This window comes from Maylandia zebra, linkage group LG6 (assembly GCF_041146795.1).
Source record: "Maylandia zebra isolate NMK-2024a linkage group LG6, Mzebra_GT3a, whole genome shotgun sequence".
Lineage (NCBI taxonomy): Eukaryota > Metazoa > Chordata > Actinopteri > Cichliformes > Cichlidae > Maylandia > Maylandia zebra.
Window position 1 is genome coordinate 21,096,716 of NC_135172.1, and position 16,462 is coordinate 21,113,177.

A 16,462-nucleotide genomic window follows, 5' to 3' on the forward strand; every position below is an offset into this window, starting at 1 on the left:
TATTTCACGACATCCTAAAGCCCTACAACCTAACATGAACACCTTTCTTTCACTCTCTCTCTTGGTTAACTCTGCCTCGCTTGTGATGTGTTGACTCGAAAGGGCCAAACAAAACAGACTTTTAAGAAACATCCAAACACTGAGGAAAATTTTTAGTTTCCAAATAGTTCACAGTGCGTGGCAGCGCTGTTGCAAAGAGCAAAACACGCCAAGTTCCAACCTGGACTCTCTTCAGCTGACTGACAGGCCTTCAAACACATGACATATCGAAGTACTTAAATGTTTGTGCTCTTTGAAACACAAACAGTGAATTCAGTGCGAGCTGTGTTGTTGCTGGACTCTCAGTTTTTATTCACGTGTTGGACTGTGGGGAGGGTTAAGTGGCCTTTTATGTATTAGTTTGTTAGTATTAGATAAACAAATGGTTTAGGAGGTTGTAATGTACATAGTTTTTTTGTCATAAGAGCTAACTTACTGGTAGTGTGTCTTCACGAGACACCTCATAAGATGAATAAACCATGCTAGATGATCATTTTCACTGGATGAAACAATCAACTGGACAAGCTTATTTTGTAACAACCAAAATTTAAACCAGGTGGTCAATGACACAGTGGCTCACATCTAGCTCGCAGTACATCACAATTCAAAGGCAAATAAACAAACGCGACACAGACCCCAAGGATAATTTTGGTGAAGACCATTGGAGGATCACTTTGTGTAAGTTTTAGACTGATTACATTCTGACTGATACTATAAGAGAAGTAGTATTGTGGAGAAACAATGGTAGCCTCACCGTGTCATAAGCTCATCAGTCCTCCTTTCAGATGGGCTAAAACTGTGAGCACTTTGTGGAGATAACAATGACTTTTTCCCAATTCTTTTCAATCCCATTTAGTTTGTCTTTACAAACATTTGTGAAAGAATGGTTTGCTCTGAAGAGCTCACTGAATTTGAGTTTGGAGGATGCCGTCATTCCAACAAGTCAGTTTGTGAAATTTCTTCCCTCCTTGATATTCCTCTTAGAGATCAGATGTAAGTGGTAATACTGCCGAGTGGAACAAGAGCAACTCAGCAACAAATTGGCAGACCACATGAAGTTACAGAGCAGGGTTGCTGACTGCTGAGGCAAATAAAAAGTCACCAGCACTCTGCTGACTCAATAACTGCAGAGTTTCAAACCTCCTCTGGCGTTAACATCAGCACGGAAACTGTGCGCTGGGACTTTCATGCCGTCACTTCTCAGGGCCAAGCACCTCCTGTAGGTGTAACGTGTAAGTGGCCCAAAACCTTTGCCCATGTCATGTATTTTCTATTAAAAGAACTTAAAGATAAAGCAAAAAGGCTCCTTGCTGTCTACAGCAATCGCCCATTTCTTTGCACAGCCATGAAGTCTTGAATATCTATGACTGCATAGTGTTTGTTCCTTGGTTAAAGGTCTTGTTAGACGGCTGGTCAGGATCAGACGAAGTGTAAAAGAAAGAGTTCTCAGCACATATTTTTATTATATGACTATTTCAGAGCAAATGTTTACCTGCCAGTTTTGCTGGAGGGTTGCCTTCTGAGATTTGCCCGCCAAATGGAAAATCTACTCAGGTGTTAAGTTTGGACTCTGACTGTCAGTAGTGCTTACTTTTAATTTTCAAACTGTGGCTTTCTTTTTCTTTAGAAATAATCAAATCCCTTTCATTTTCTTCTGGCTATAGATACAATACTGTGATAACTGATCACCTGTTTTTCTTTTTAGTGATGTGTAATTTCTTTTTTTAAAATATTTTTGGTCAACAAGCAGTCAAAGACAAATGATTTAGTGACCAGCAGTGCTGTGATAACAAGAAAGGGTGAAGTGAAATCTGATAGGACTACAGAGGATTCACATTTGTTATTCCCTGCAGTCACTGTCATTTCTACATTATAATCAAATGTGTTAATTACAGCTATGACACTGTTATAAAAGTTTATAGAGTGTCTTGTCAGCTCTTTAGAAACATCACTTATACCTCACCACGCTATCCAAAATCAATACAATATTTTCTCCCAATAAATAATGTAACCCTGAAATAGGTCCAAATGCATGCATCGACAGTTGGCTGCAATTAGGAGGCGACGGCCAAAGTAACTGATGACAGTCCCTCCCTCCCTGCGGCTCACACAGGATCAGCAGAAAATGAAGACGCGGAGACCACTTTGTCACCGGCTGAGGGTGGACCTGGAAATGACTCCTAATGGAAAAAGGGCTCCCCGAGCCGCCGCTGCATCTGCTGCTCCAAGCACTTTCCCCGGGCCAATGGGCCAGCCCCAACCAGTTTCCAGCTCTCTTTATCTAAGCCTTTAATATGCTCTGGGCAGCCAGCAGCAACCACAAACTGAGGTTAGGAGGCCTTGGTGACTGAGTACGTGTGTGTCTCACCGCGCGTTTGTGTCTCTGTTGGGAGAATCTACCAGAGCAGAAAATGCTATGGATACCAGGCTACCGCATTTCAGAAACTGAGAGCTGTTTTTTTTTGTCTTTGAAAAAGCAAAAAACTCAGTTTGTAACAGAATAGTGTCAGAAAAATGAGTTGTTTCCTAAATCAAAGGGCATTAATGTTTGCAGAGTATCAGATGTCTATATTCTACATTTACAACTGAATTAGTTTTTTATGATAAATTAATAACAATTAAGAGCACTGGTACAAAAAGCATTCTCTGTTCCTCTCGGTCTTATGGACGTGAGGATTTGCAGTGGTTGCATTGTGAGAATTACAAATAAGTACGGGGAGTCTTTTAAAGCAACAGCCCCCAGAATATCAGCGGCTGAATGTGGTTCTTGGTTGGCAATGCGATGGCTGACCGCATGGAGCTACAGACCTGCAGAGAGCGTCTGTTGCCAGACGGAGGCAGTGTACCAAATATGTGGTGCAACTGGTCTGTAAGATACTCTTGCTTGTGCTGTTGTTGGTTTTTCAGACAGACGAGAAGAGCAAAGTTATAACATACAAAGTGCAGAAGTACATCATATAGTGTATGTGTAACCGAAGAAGGAAAAATACTCCTCACTGTGTGTGTGTGTATGTGTGTATGTGAATGTTGATAATGTTGTACCACTGAACTGGTACCACAAGGTATTTCCACATTAGGCATTTAATGGTTCTTAACTTGCACGATGCTAGAACGGCTAAACGATGAAGTACTGCTGGATACAACTTCTACTGGCACTTAGGAAACTATACTTTTTCAGTTTTCAAGACGTCTTATCTGACACCAGTGGCTCCCAAGAATATGAGTCTCAGAAGACTTTTTTTAAGCTCTCCAATTACTTCAAGAAATTTGATAAGAGATAAAAGTAAGAACCAAAGCAGTCAGAGATTATGTGCCGTACCTATAGCATACTACATTATGGGACTAACGTTCAAAACAGCCTGTTCTGAGAGGTGGGTGACAGAGATAGTGGAATAGAGCCTCCCTCTGAGTCGCTGTGAACCAGCCTGTAGGTGTCTTGAAGTGATGGAGAGGGCTTTGGGAAACATTTATATCTCAAATCCACTTTATCGACCGTGCCGCTGTCAGAGCGGAGCTAGCAGTGGTACGAGGGCTGGAGGAGAGCAAGTGGTTCTTAGCACACACGCTGACACTGAAGGAGCCCTCTTTAGCTGTATGTCTGGAACCTCTTTATGGTGATTGTTTTATCAGCGGTCCTGTCCATCCCCCAGGAGGATCAGGCCCAAGGAGGATGACCCTCATTTTCTGAAAGCAAAGTGTTCAGTATTGATCAGCACGGATGAGGTGCCCATGACACAGGTTAATTTACTGGACCTAGGAAGGTTCATTGTTTCCTGTCATTCTTGAACTCATCACACTGACCTTTGCTGCACTGTCCTGCTATACAATGTGTGCACACATAGTAGTGCAAACATACAGAGACACATACGTACTGCTTAGATGACTCCACTGCTTGAACACAGGAAAGATAAATGTTAAAGTGACACACAGATGAAGACACACAAAGACAAAGAAGAGAAGTGAAGAAAACTGTTAAACTCAATCAAACACCACTATCGTTACAGAAGGTACACCTCTCTACTTATTACTGATTTGCATAGTTTATAGATCAAGAGAAATTGGGATGAAGACTAATAAATAAATACATTGTAAATTAGAATAAGTTAAATAGTCAAAATCTGATTGTATTATAAAACATTCAGAAATATAGTCTAGAGATTCTTCATTAAAAATCAAATCCATTCTATCCTTCATAAACTGAAAACAGTTCAATATCTTAACGTCTTTAAGGGAAGATATAATCAATACTAAATTCATAACCTGTGCTCAGAGCACTGAGAATGACACAGGTCAAAGGTGTATGTCTTTGGGTGAAAAGGCCAGTTTAGTTACATCGAAAGGTCAAAGCCTTAATGTGAAGCTCAATTGCAAAACTTATTAGGGGGCATGGCCTAACAACCAGACTACATAATGTGGGGTTATATCATCCTGTATAATGCAAACTAAATCTAAACAAAAAGAAAGAATTGTTTTTGATGAAGAACTCAACTTCTAGTCTTATAACATGTTCAGCTGCTTTAAAATAAAAATCTAGTTTCATCCAGATTGTGTGCTTGTATAAACTGTATTCGTAGACAGTTTCCAAAGCAAAGTAGCAACTTATTAAAATGTGTACAAACACACTTGGAATTCAGTATTTAAGATAAAAATAGTTCTTACAATTCTGATGAGCTTGAAAGTCAAGATTTGCTATGACCACCTAAGTCTTCAAAACAGCCTGAACACTCTTAGGCAAGCTTTCTTGTAATTGAGTGAAGTAGTCTTCAGGAAAAAAAATCTAAAAAAACCTCCAGCCTTCTCAAAGCTCTTCTTTGGATGTTGTGGCCTTTTGCTCCATTCTGTCAAGATGGAGCTGCCAATCACACTCTTTCCACATGGTATTGCACGGTGGATCAAAATCTAGTGCTTTTCTACATTCAGAATTTCTTCAGTTTTGACAACATCCCCAACACTACTGACTGAAATGCAGCCCCAAACGTGACAGAGCCTCTACCGTGTTTTACAGATGGCTTTTACAGTCCACTCACTTGTTGGACTTCTCTGCTCCAATGAGACCATTTCTCATGAAGCTTCAGTGAACAGTAGATGGAGTGACTGAAGGGTAGGGCTGCACGATTAATCGTTAGAAAATCGCGATCTCGATTCATACTTATGTGCGATCTCATTTCCAAATGACAACGATTAAAGGAGAAAAAAAAAGACAATGACGACGATTGTACCGCATTTTGATCCGGGACGTAATCTGCATGAAAACAAGCGCTCACTCTTCCTGCTCAACAAATGACAAGGGCGGAGCCTTATACCACGTGATACAGAAGCTGTGCCGTGTGATGCTAAAATTAGCAGGGAAAAAACAACGGAGAGCACGTCAGGGATGACGAGAAAGTGACAGGAGAAAATCCGTCCCGGACAACCACCCAAACATTAATAACAGGAACCTACAGCGCTTCCCTATACACGTCGAACTCCCGCAGGCACAAAGAAATTACGGAGGCTATCACTTATCACCTGACCAAAGATATGGCTCCCATCAACACTGTGCAAAACGAGGGATTTAGGAAAATGATCAACACCCTAGAGAAATGCTACACAGTGCCGTCCCGCAACTATTTTTCTATTGTTGCACTACCTGCTCTATACACGCAGTGTTGAGCAATGGTGGAGATGGAATTACAAGCAGTACAACATTTTGCGCCAAAGACAAAATGTGAGACATTTGTTGTTTTTATGTTTATTTATTGTTTTTATGTTCAGTCTCAACTGTTACGAAGTTGATGTGCAGTTAATAAGCGCAATAAATATTTATACTGGAAAAGAGAATCGTGAGAGAATCGTGATCTCAATTCTAAGCCAAAAAATCGTGATTCTCATTTTATGCAAAATCGTGCAGCCCTACTGAAGGGCCAGCTTGGTCCTGTGTCAGGGCTTTCCCGTATGTTTTCCTAGTTCTTATGAATCATCAGCTGGACATTTTTATTGATGTATCCCTTCTTTTCTCTTCTACTCGTTCAGTTTACTCAAATTTTTTAAGAACACACTGCACACCATGCCAAGAGATGCCAAGTTTTCAGTGAATAACTCAAGAAAATACTTTCTTGAAACAAAAATACTATTTTATTACTGTTATCTTTGGTATTTTTTGATGATTTAGCTAAAAAAAAAAGGGGAACATATTGTGTATTTTTGCAAGAACCTGTTTAAACCAGTGTTTAAAGAAAGAATTTAAAATTGGCTCTTTCCTAAGTTGTCTTTTATGTTTAGGTGCAACACTGGTTCATGAATTAAGTGACTTTTTCATGTTTGACTGATTCATAGTTCAATATTAATGGGCTTAAGAAACAAACAAATGAAAATAATTTTGGTGTAAATTAATAATTTCCCAATTACAAGACCTAGGATTAAAATTAGTGTAAAAGCTTACAATGCCCAAAGAAAATTTTTTGAATATCTTCAGAAAGCCCGGAGAACTATTGGGAACGTATTTTTCAAGAACACTTGAAAAAATACAAGAAGGTCAGGCTCCTTATAAGTGAAACTTAAAGGAATGTGTGGTGACACAAGACTTTTGCACAGTATTGTATGACACTATTGTATTGTAAATCAATACTGAAAACAATAACTAGCTTAAAACCATTCATTTTAAACAGCTTTAATACTGCATCCTTCCTCTACCATGGTATACAAACATATAAATGTTTTGGTAAGTCTAGTGAGAGGAATATCAAATAAGAAGCCACAGTGACCATAAAAGCAGATCTTAATGCATCCAAGCATAGCTGGGAAGCACAAAGGCAAAACACCGCTCAAGTATTCTGAGCTTCTCTTGATTCAGACTTCCTAGGCTCTCATTTGCCATGTTTGGTTAACATGGTGGTTAGCTTTATTTGGTTAGCTTTATTTATTTTGCCGATTTTATGCAGGATTCGCCCAGCTTGGGATGGAGATTGGGAGGTAATAAATCCATGAGGTGTCATCTCACTCCCCTCCCCTTTGCCTGGCATAGCGAGTGCTACGCCACTTCTGATTAGTGCCGCCTTTCCCTCCCAGAAAGCCAGCAGACAGGAACAAACTGATTACTGCCCATCTTCGGGGGATTGGAGACACCTAACAGGAGGATTACATTAACATATTAACGGACTCCCCTCACCTGCAGCCCTCTTAATATCAGCTTCCTGTCCCTTTATTTTATTTTACTTTTTTCCTTTTTCTTGTGGAGGGAGGGGGGGGGGGGCAGTGTGTGATGTATTTCGTCTTTGATGGAGAGCAAATAAATAAAGAAAGATACTGATTCACTCTCTCTCCCAGGGTACGCTATCTGTCACTGATGATAGGTGAAGAGGAGAGGGGCGCCTTTGAAGTTTTTTGACATAAAAGGCGCAAATAAACGCAAACACATCCTTTCAGCTACTCACATGAAATTAGGACCTGCTGAAGACGGGGGTAGGAAGCTGGCCTCCGCAGCCACACCTAATCACTCAGACGGCAGCAAAGATGTCAGTCTCTGCTCTACTGGGAACATCGGAATTAAGAATGAGAAAAAAAAGTTGTTGGTTTTTTTTTTTTTTTTAAAAAGGCGCTTTAATCTGCCTCAGCTACTTTTTTTACTGTTTTAACAATGTTCTGTTGAAACAAAACAACAAACAACAAGCAGAAAAAGGGAAAAGTTTCGCCGCCCTCTAAAATCAATATGAGGAAAATTTGAGTTGTCTGACAGAAGTGTGGATGAAGTTGACTCTGTGGCTGTGATATCTTCAGTCTTTGATATTTTCACTATGGAAAAATCCAACCGTGATCCTATGAATCAATTACAAGAGTGGATGGGATAGTCCCTCCTATGAACTACCTCAGAGTACAGAGTAACAATGCAGACAGTGATAGTTATCAGAAGTGTAAGTATGCGGGGGCTATTCACATTATTATTTGAAGCACTGCTTCAGACAAAATGAGCTAACTGCCAAAGGAGCTAAAGGGATTTAGAGATTCAAAAGAATAGAGATTTAAAAATTAATGTTGGAAAGGATTTGCCTTCATGTTTCTACAACTTGAAAGCAGAAGACGACTTACAAAGAGTCAAGGAGACAAATTGGTTTTTAGTATAAAGTGATGGTGAAAGAGGGGAGGAAAAAAAAACAAGCTCTGAATATTTAATAGGCACCACAGCCTCTTCACAAACAAATCAATATGGTGATAGTAAGCATAAGGAGACTCATACTGTGGCATGCAGGCTGAGAGAGGAGGGAGGCCAGGTGTCAGTGGGCCTAGCCACAAGGTTTAGGTTTATCTTGACATTTCTGAAGGTTAAAAGATTGTAACTGTCTATCTGTGTCAATCACTTTGCTCAAAGGTCACAGCTAGTCTATTTTTCATTAATTATACCCTCAGACGTCTTCAGAACGTAACACCTAACAATCGCAACTTCCTAAACAACGGCCGCTGAAAGGTTGTAACTGAGGAATACATACATAAATTTATAATTCAGAATTAAATTGAAGGCTCGGTCAAATCTGCTTTCTCTTTTCTGGTGATGATTTTTAAACCTGTAGTTTGATTCCTTTGGCCAAGACAAAGGGAAAAAAGATATTGCGTAGCATTTTATTACTGGTCCTGCTTATGTTTGCATTCTTGTCTATCTTTTTTTTTTTAAACCAAAGAACCAAGTGCTACCTTTACATGCGAGAGGAAATCAAAAACTGGAAGCTGACAGCTCAAGGGAGTAACCATCTTCATCTTGAGTCCCAAAAGGCTCAGCAGGAAATGGAAATATAATTATATTCAAATTGTGTATCAGTTATTAAAAATTAGTGACTTGTGGATGACAGCATTTTGTATTTTGAGATTAAACCATCATTCAGTCAAGTTCTCATTATGCCTAAAGCAGGATTTTATCTAGCCCTGTGTTTAAATTTGTGGGACAAGATGCATAACGTCTGGAAAGATGAATAATAATAACATGATCTTTCATGTTGTGTTACATCTGAATAAATACTTTTTAAAGGCCAAAGATATCTGCAAACATAAATATGGATCTATAATAATATCAGCAGCCATGAAACCCAGTGATTAGTCTGCATAGACACCTATGGGCAGAGTCATATAACACCAGAAGACATTTTAAACCATTTTAAACCACCTTACAATGCCATTTTCTCTCATAGCATACACATATTCCAGGAATTCAATTAAAGGGGTGGTCTAATGACCAGAATGCCTTTAATAGCCTCCCAAGTAATCAGATGTAAACATCATTAAAGTTTTATCAGATGCTCTGGAGTATGAGTACTGTATAAAAAGGGGACTTTCAAAGGCAAATAACAGTCCCTTTCCAATTAAAGTATTTAATTGTCTTATCATTTAAGCAGGCGCAGTATAGTAGGTGTTTATGACATTTAGTTTTATCCATGCATGTGGATAATCTCAATCAGTCTGTGATACGTTTTCAGAAAATGTATGTTGTAAGAGGCTCTGACGTGAGGAAGAGAGGTTGAAGGTTATAATGAAAGAGATACTGCTGTTTAGATAGACATGATACAAAAAAAACACCATTATCCATAAAATGGTAACATTTAAGTGGCCAAAGGAAACAGAGTCAAACCTATGGGGGTAATTTCCCTGCCAAACTTAACAAGCAAAACAGGTTTTACAGATTTCCTGCAAAATACACAAAGTAAATTTGAGTAGCTTTTGTTTGTGCTACCTTACATGTCTCTTACCCTGTTTACCACATCTCCACCAAAAAACAAAAAAATCCATAAAAATTACACTAATTGCTAACATTTTATTGGGAGAGGAAATTAATTTAGATGTTCATCCATCCATTCTCTTCCAGTTTTCTGTGTCCTTGAAGCGATTGGTCCGTCTTGAACAGACGTGGTGTTAGTGGAGCTTCCATGGTTGGTCACATCAGAGGGTGCTTACCATAGTGAAATACTGAGCGAGGTTTCAAAGAGAACTTACTGGATGAAACTCGGATAAAAACATCTTAAAAATCCATGTAAAACAGGCTCAGTAGTTGCTCAACTTAAGTAAGGCATTGGCAGAAACCCATCAGCACCATGAAAAAGTTTATTTATATAGTAGTCTTTCCTCCTTACCTCCATTGCATTAAATATTTCCCAAGTCAGTCTTTTAGCCTGTGATTTATTTGCCAGGTGGGTGTGATGATAGACTTTCATTGGCAGTACAGTGTCTTACAGTTCTGGTATTGAGAATATGTAGTTAGTGGCTATGTAAAACACTTAAGTAGAGATTAATTAATGGCCATAAAAGTAAAGATCTTTCTATACTTGTGAACTGAGAGCAAGACTCCCAAGAAACCCTGTTTCACCTGTTTCTGTTCTGAGCCCTGCGCACCCTTTTACACACAGGCTTTGGTCTCGATGGCCTTGAGGCTTATAAACGCAGCTGTAAACTTTGCCGTACTTTACACATACGGCTGTAATTTAGATCGTATTTTGTGTATATTTTTTGCCGCGTGGGTCATGTGAACAGGACTTTACGCTTTGGATGTCCATTACTCAGGGGTCACCTTTGACCTCCTCTGGAGAACTAAATGCTTTTCTTGTCTTACCATGCCAAACAAGGCTGAAATAACAACGCTTCTCTTCCGCTCAGGGGGCACATAAGAAAATGGCACACAACCTGAAGTGAACAATGTATGTGCACTCAGAGCACCTCTCAGAGCATTCCCCAAGCAGGATGCTCCACTACTGTGACCAAGCCCTAAAGTGAGCACTGGACTCTTCTGAGGCATGAAATAATAATAACATCCCACTTCCGTCTCCCTGCTAGAGAGATGGGGAGGAAAGCATATGAGGGCCCTCTATTGTCACCGTTCACTAGAGAGACACCGGTATCCCTGAGACTTTAATGGGAAAGACAATAGGGCTGGCCTAAAAAGGCTTGCCATTAAAATTTAATGAGAGACTTTTGTCTCTCACTAAATGTGACGAAGTGTGTATGAGTGTGTCCTCCTCTATGTGTTTGAGAGAGTGTAAACGACTACAGGGACAGGTAACAGCACTCACAGCCCATCTTCATCCCCTCTTGTGTTGTTTGTTTCAAGCTCATCCCTTTCCTGTATCTTGGGAGAATTATTTCATTTTCTCCCAGGTGTGTCACTATCCTCCTTTAACCACCCAACCACATGGCAACTGCTCAAAAAAATGTTAAGGGCAAATTGGATTAACACCACAGTCTATGGTCTGGGCACTTAACAAACACGGATGCACTTAAGGGAGCCCACAGAATGATTTGTGACTGAACAAAGAACTGGAGAGATGGAGCCTGGGCATGACCACAGAACTGGTGTAATATGTCATCTACCGGAAGAGCTATCAGCTCAGCCTACTGGAAAAGGAGTAAACTCCCAAGTGCTCAAGGTAAATTATACAGTGTCAGGTGGTTCTGTCCTACTTTTGTGGCTGAAAAAAACAAGACTTTTGTTATAGTCAGATGACTCGTGTCCAACTTTTTTTGTTTGCAGTTTTGTATTCTCTTCAGTGGAGAAAAATGTGTATTGGCAAAACATGCCTCTGTTTGATTATGACAAAGTGTAGTACATAACATTTCTGCATGAAAATGTCTAAAACCAACATGATCAGTAATCTATATTTTAATGATTTTTGTTCTCAACACTATTCAAACCTAAACACTGCATTACATTTGTGCCACCTGCTAATGCAGAGGTATTTCTTTACTCATGCTGTGCACCATGGTACTGCATACAATAGCAAAGTATGATTGTTGTAACTACAGATATTACTACTAGGCTGCTCCATATAATTATAGCTATGTCAGCTGTGTCCACAGCACACAGCATGGACATATCCTACATAACCTGATGACACTCACTTTTTTTTTAATTTCTGCCATCACCATCACAGTGTTTTGAAACAAGGATAATCTGATTAATCCTCATTAGAATTACCCAATTTTACATAGAAGGATCATAATGAGCAGCTAAGCCCATAAATTCAGTGGAAAATTCAGGTTCCACCAGAGGCCATTTTCCCATAGACTCGTATTTTCATTTGTATGTACGCATCACTTGTATTAACGTGTCATATGCTTCTAACTTCACTGGATTATTAGAATAGTTATAAACTCTAATTAGACACTATAGGGATTAAGGAATAAAAACACTGTATTTAAGAAATGAGTGTCTATTAAATACTGGACTCTATTATATGGAGGAATACGTCTTATTCCTTATAAGGAAAACGTCACTTTTGCCCACCTTTGTGCTGTCTTTAATTGCTCCTTAGTTCCTTTGTAGTTTGGGAAAAGCCATTAATAAAAGCTAACACTACAGGGCCCTATCAGTTTCATCTGGTGACATTTCATGGTGAGGCTTGCCCATTGATTACCTCTCTATGCTTTGTAATTGTTTCTTCAAGGTACTGTGATCCCGTGCGCAAGTTAAGTTTCATGTATGGATTTCTTTCCAATTAAGGTTGGAATTATTCACAGGGGGGCTCACCCTTGACGGTCTGCAAACAATGACATAACATTGGAAAAACATTTTTGAACCAATCGATAAGAAACAACCAAATGATGTTGGCTGAATGATAAACAGCTCTCCTCCTGAACCTACACCATCAGGCTCTTAAGAGGTCTAATGTCGAGCGATGCGCGTACACACACACACACACACACACACACACACACACTATCCAGCAGGCCTAATCTTCTCACCGACAGCTCGCCCTGCAAGGATTCGGCACCACCTAGAAACGGAGAATAAGCAGGTGGGGAGTCGAGACCTGTGGGGAACACTGTTCCAAAGGAATGGCTTTATGGAAATGAGGGTTAAAAGGGAGCATCGTCCGTCCTCTGATATGGAGTCTATGAAGCACTGACACGTGCCCCCCCCACCCCACCCTCCACCACTCTCCAACATGAAACCATGTTATTTGAGAGGGGGTCACCGTTCACCCTAATCACGGCCGTGACATGACATGCTGTAGGTTGCCCCTCAGTGTTAAATATTTATGTCAGCACTACCGTACTGCCTTGATGGCTGTCAGGACTTTGACACATGCTTTCTCTATCTCTCTCTCTCTTTCTCTCTCTCTCTTTCTGTTTTCATTAAAATTCAACAAAACAGAACAGCAAGAAAACACAAAAACACAAAGGCACAAGTTAAAGCGAGAGCATTTAGTGTATTTATCACAGCAACTAGCATTTCTCCGTTTTCAATATTCCCATTAGAGATTATCCCAATTTTGAGTTGCACCTTCTAATAAATGACATTTAAGTTATATTAACTAAAATATACACGCAAAAAGCCAAAACATTACTTTATGACCTTTCTTGATCAACTTCTATCTTTTAGTGATGAGTGATTTCACTCACATGACCCAATCCATGAAATTTTAGAGGTGGGGGGAGACTAAGATCACTGGAGACCGTGCTCTCCTCCGCTAGCCTTTCTGGCTCCCCCATGATAGGTGTCAGAGATATTCTAATGAATGTCAGAGTACATTTCAGGGGGCCATGCTCCGTACAAACCACTGGAGTGGCCCATCTTATGGGGCTGCCAAATGCCCTCCACTCTGTGCCCCCCCCACCCCACCCCTCTCTTCATGTTCAAGAGGGTTAAGAAGATTAATCAATGTCAATGTCTTTTCCCTTTTGAAGCCAATAAGGTGCACACTGTCTGGCCATGCCCAACAGAACATCACTTTGTTCCGTCGCACAGCCGCCCCTTCGCTGCCCTCACCGACCCCCCGGCAGTCCCACTTGTCAAAGTCAAGGGGGCGTTTGGCGTTTGGTAGAGACTGGCCTTCCGGATAGCACTCAGCTCCGCCCTGCTTGACCTATTCTCTGATATTTGACCACTCGGTTGCAAGACACTTGCTCTTTCGAGCTGAAATGTCACTGGGGCATCTTGTCAGCTTACAGACACCTCGGCCTGACAAGCGATTTTACTTTGGTGTGCTACAAGGCAGAAAATATAGGGCCGTGGCCTTGACGCAACCAGTCAGCTAGCCAGCAGGGCTACTTGATACGGACTTACTGGCCGAGTGTTCAAACACAGAAATTGTGAGAAAAGAATAAGAAAAAAGAAAAAGACGGTGAAAGAGACGGCCCTGCTTTCTCTGGATTTCATATGAGATGGCACACAAGTGTTAGTAATAATTAATAAGATGATGACCAAATTACTAAAGCAGTTATTATAGGAGCTAGACAAAAATCAAAATGTCAGCTAATAACCTCTGACTTTCCCTAACCTAGCATCCACCTTTTTACCGCTCACACTTTCACTCTGTCCTCCCCATCCTTTACTTTCTTGTCGTCTCGCCCCCTCGTCTTGTCTATTCACCTTAAAGGCTTTTTACTAAATCAGCATGTTCTTCAGTTAAATGAGGGAAAGCACATTCCTCTCTCCTTCCTTTGACCGCCAGTGGCATTGCAGCATGAAAGAGAAGGATGGGGATTGGAAGTAGCAGTCACATCATTTCTGGTTTGCGCAACCTGCTCAAAGTTTGCAACTAAATGCTTGTCTTCAGTCGAGCTGACAGGGGAGAAGTGGGCGCTCAGTGAACCATGGCCAGGCTGCCATGAAATGACAGGAATCATTGGCATACATTTCAAACAGCCTCGCGCTATCCTATTAAAGTGCCACATCCTCACTTTAAAACAGACAAGAAGGAATCCGCTTTGATAGATAGAGACTAAAATGGCTTATTGATTTTCCCACTCCTTTTTTCTTTGTTAGGAACTTTTAAAAATTACACCCCAAACTTGACTTTTTTTTAATTACAAGAGATTTGGGGGGCACAATCTCCTGTGACCTCGTGGTACTCTGTTTAGATTATTAGGGCATTAAGAAAAGAAAGCACATTCTAGCAATAAAATGTCATGTTATTCAAGAATGATAATAAGGGGTAGGCAGTTTGATGAAATAAATATTATATGGCCTCATTTGAATGAGGCCATGACAAAACTGTTTTTATGCTCATTGCACTTGGTTACAGTGTCATGTGGAACTTTCTCCTAGTTTCAGTGGTGTATTAAGTTTCATTAAAGTTGAAGTAGATACACTTTTAATGTCATAATTTGCAAGCTTACCAAAAACAAAAAAGAGGAAAATATCAGCAAACCACTTAGGATGCTAAAGTCAGAATATGCTAAAAAATATTTCTGTTTGTGCAGTAATTATTACTACTAATGATCTTTATCACTCAAAGTGAACGACTCATTAAAAAAAAAAAATCATTATTAGCGTTTTGATTTTCCTGGAATGTATCGATGAAGAAAATATTGCCCGGTATTTATAGATATCCAAAAGGCGAGTTCTAATTTAATCATGCTGATTTCTCTCTTCATATAATACCATCTAGATGATGAACGTTGAACAGAGCGCAGAAAGAAATGAAAACATATTTTATCAGAGTGGAATTGTTCAAGACTCGACCACTTATAACCTTTTATATTAACTGCTTGAGTTGACTGCTTATAGCACATTTAACCCACTATAAGAGAGGAAGTAAGGAGACGTAATGGTCCTTTAAGCAGTTTACAAAGCTGTTAGAAGAGGAGCGGGGAGTCATGAAGTAAAAACCAGACTGGTGGGGGCGAACATTTGGACAATGGTAGAAATGTTGGAAGAATTAGATTTAAAAGTGAAGCCGATTGCATTAAGCCAGTGCTCAGGTTTTAGGTGATGCTCATGAGATTAACAACGTAAGGATAAGTTTGCGGTTTATATGAAACGCTCAGTAAGTGCTAAAGACCAATTAAAGGACTTCTCAAACGAACCTTAACGAAATATTTGGTTTCAAAGAATATTTCTGGGATCGCTCTTCCTTTTAGAATTGAGAAATGTAGCTCTATGAGATGTGTTACCTCATAAATATTATACTGTTGGCAGGATAATTAAATTAACATAATTATTTCAAAAGTGCCCGAGGCATATGGTTCATCTGGGTGTCAAAGGGCTTGTGTCTAGCTTCAGGGTTGGATTTGATCAGTTATATCCCAAAGATTTTCACAGTAAAGTCAACAGCTTGATTTAATACAAAAAAAAAATGTAATAATAATAACTAATAAATCAATAATTTTTTAGGATAAAATTCAGCGCACCGTCTGTGGATTCAAACTTTCTATCCAAGGTTGATACAAACACAAATCCACAGAATTAGCCTAATCGGTGACTGTGGCCGGACAAAGTCCTAACAACCTTGTCAAATGCTTTGTGCCTTTCAGAATAGAGTCTGTGTTCTGGCCCATCAGTTTCATAAGGCCCACATTATGGGTCGTTGAGTATGTTGAGACACCCATAGCAGGGGATCTGCTGCCATGCTCGATTCCCACACTGCTCAGCACCAATATTACAGCCGCAGACATAACACGGTGTAAAACAAAATGATCTCGGGACCATAGCCATCCTCCTCTCTTATATCCTTCAATCCTCTCTAAT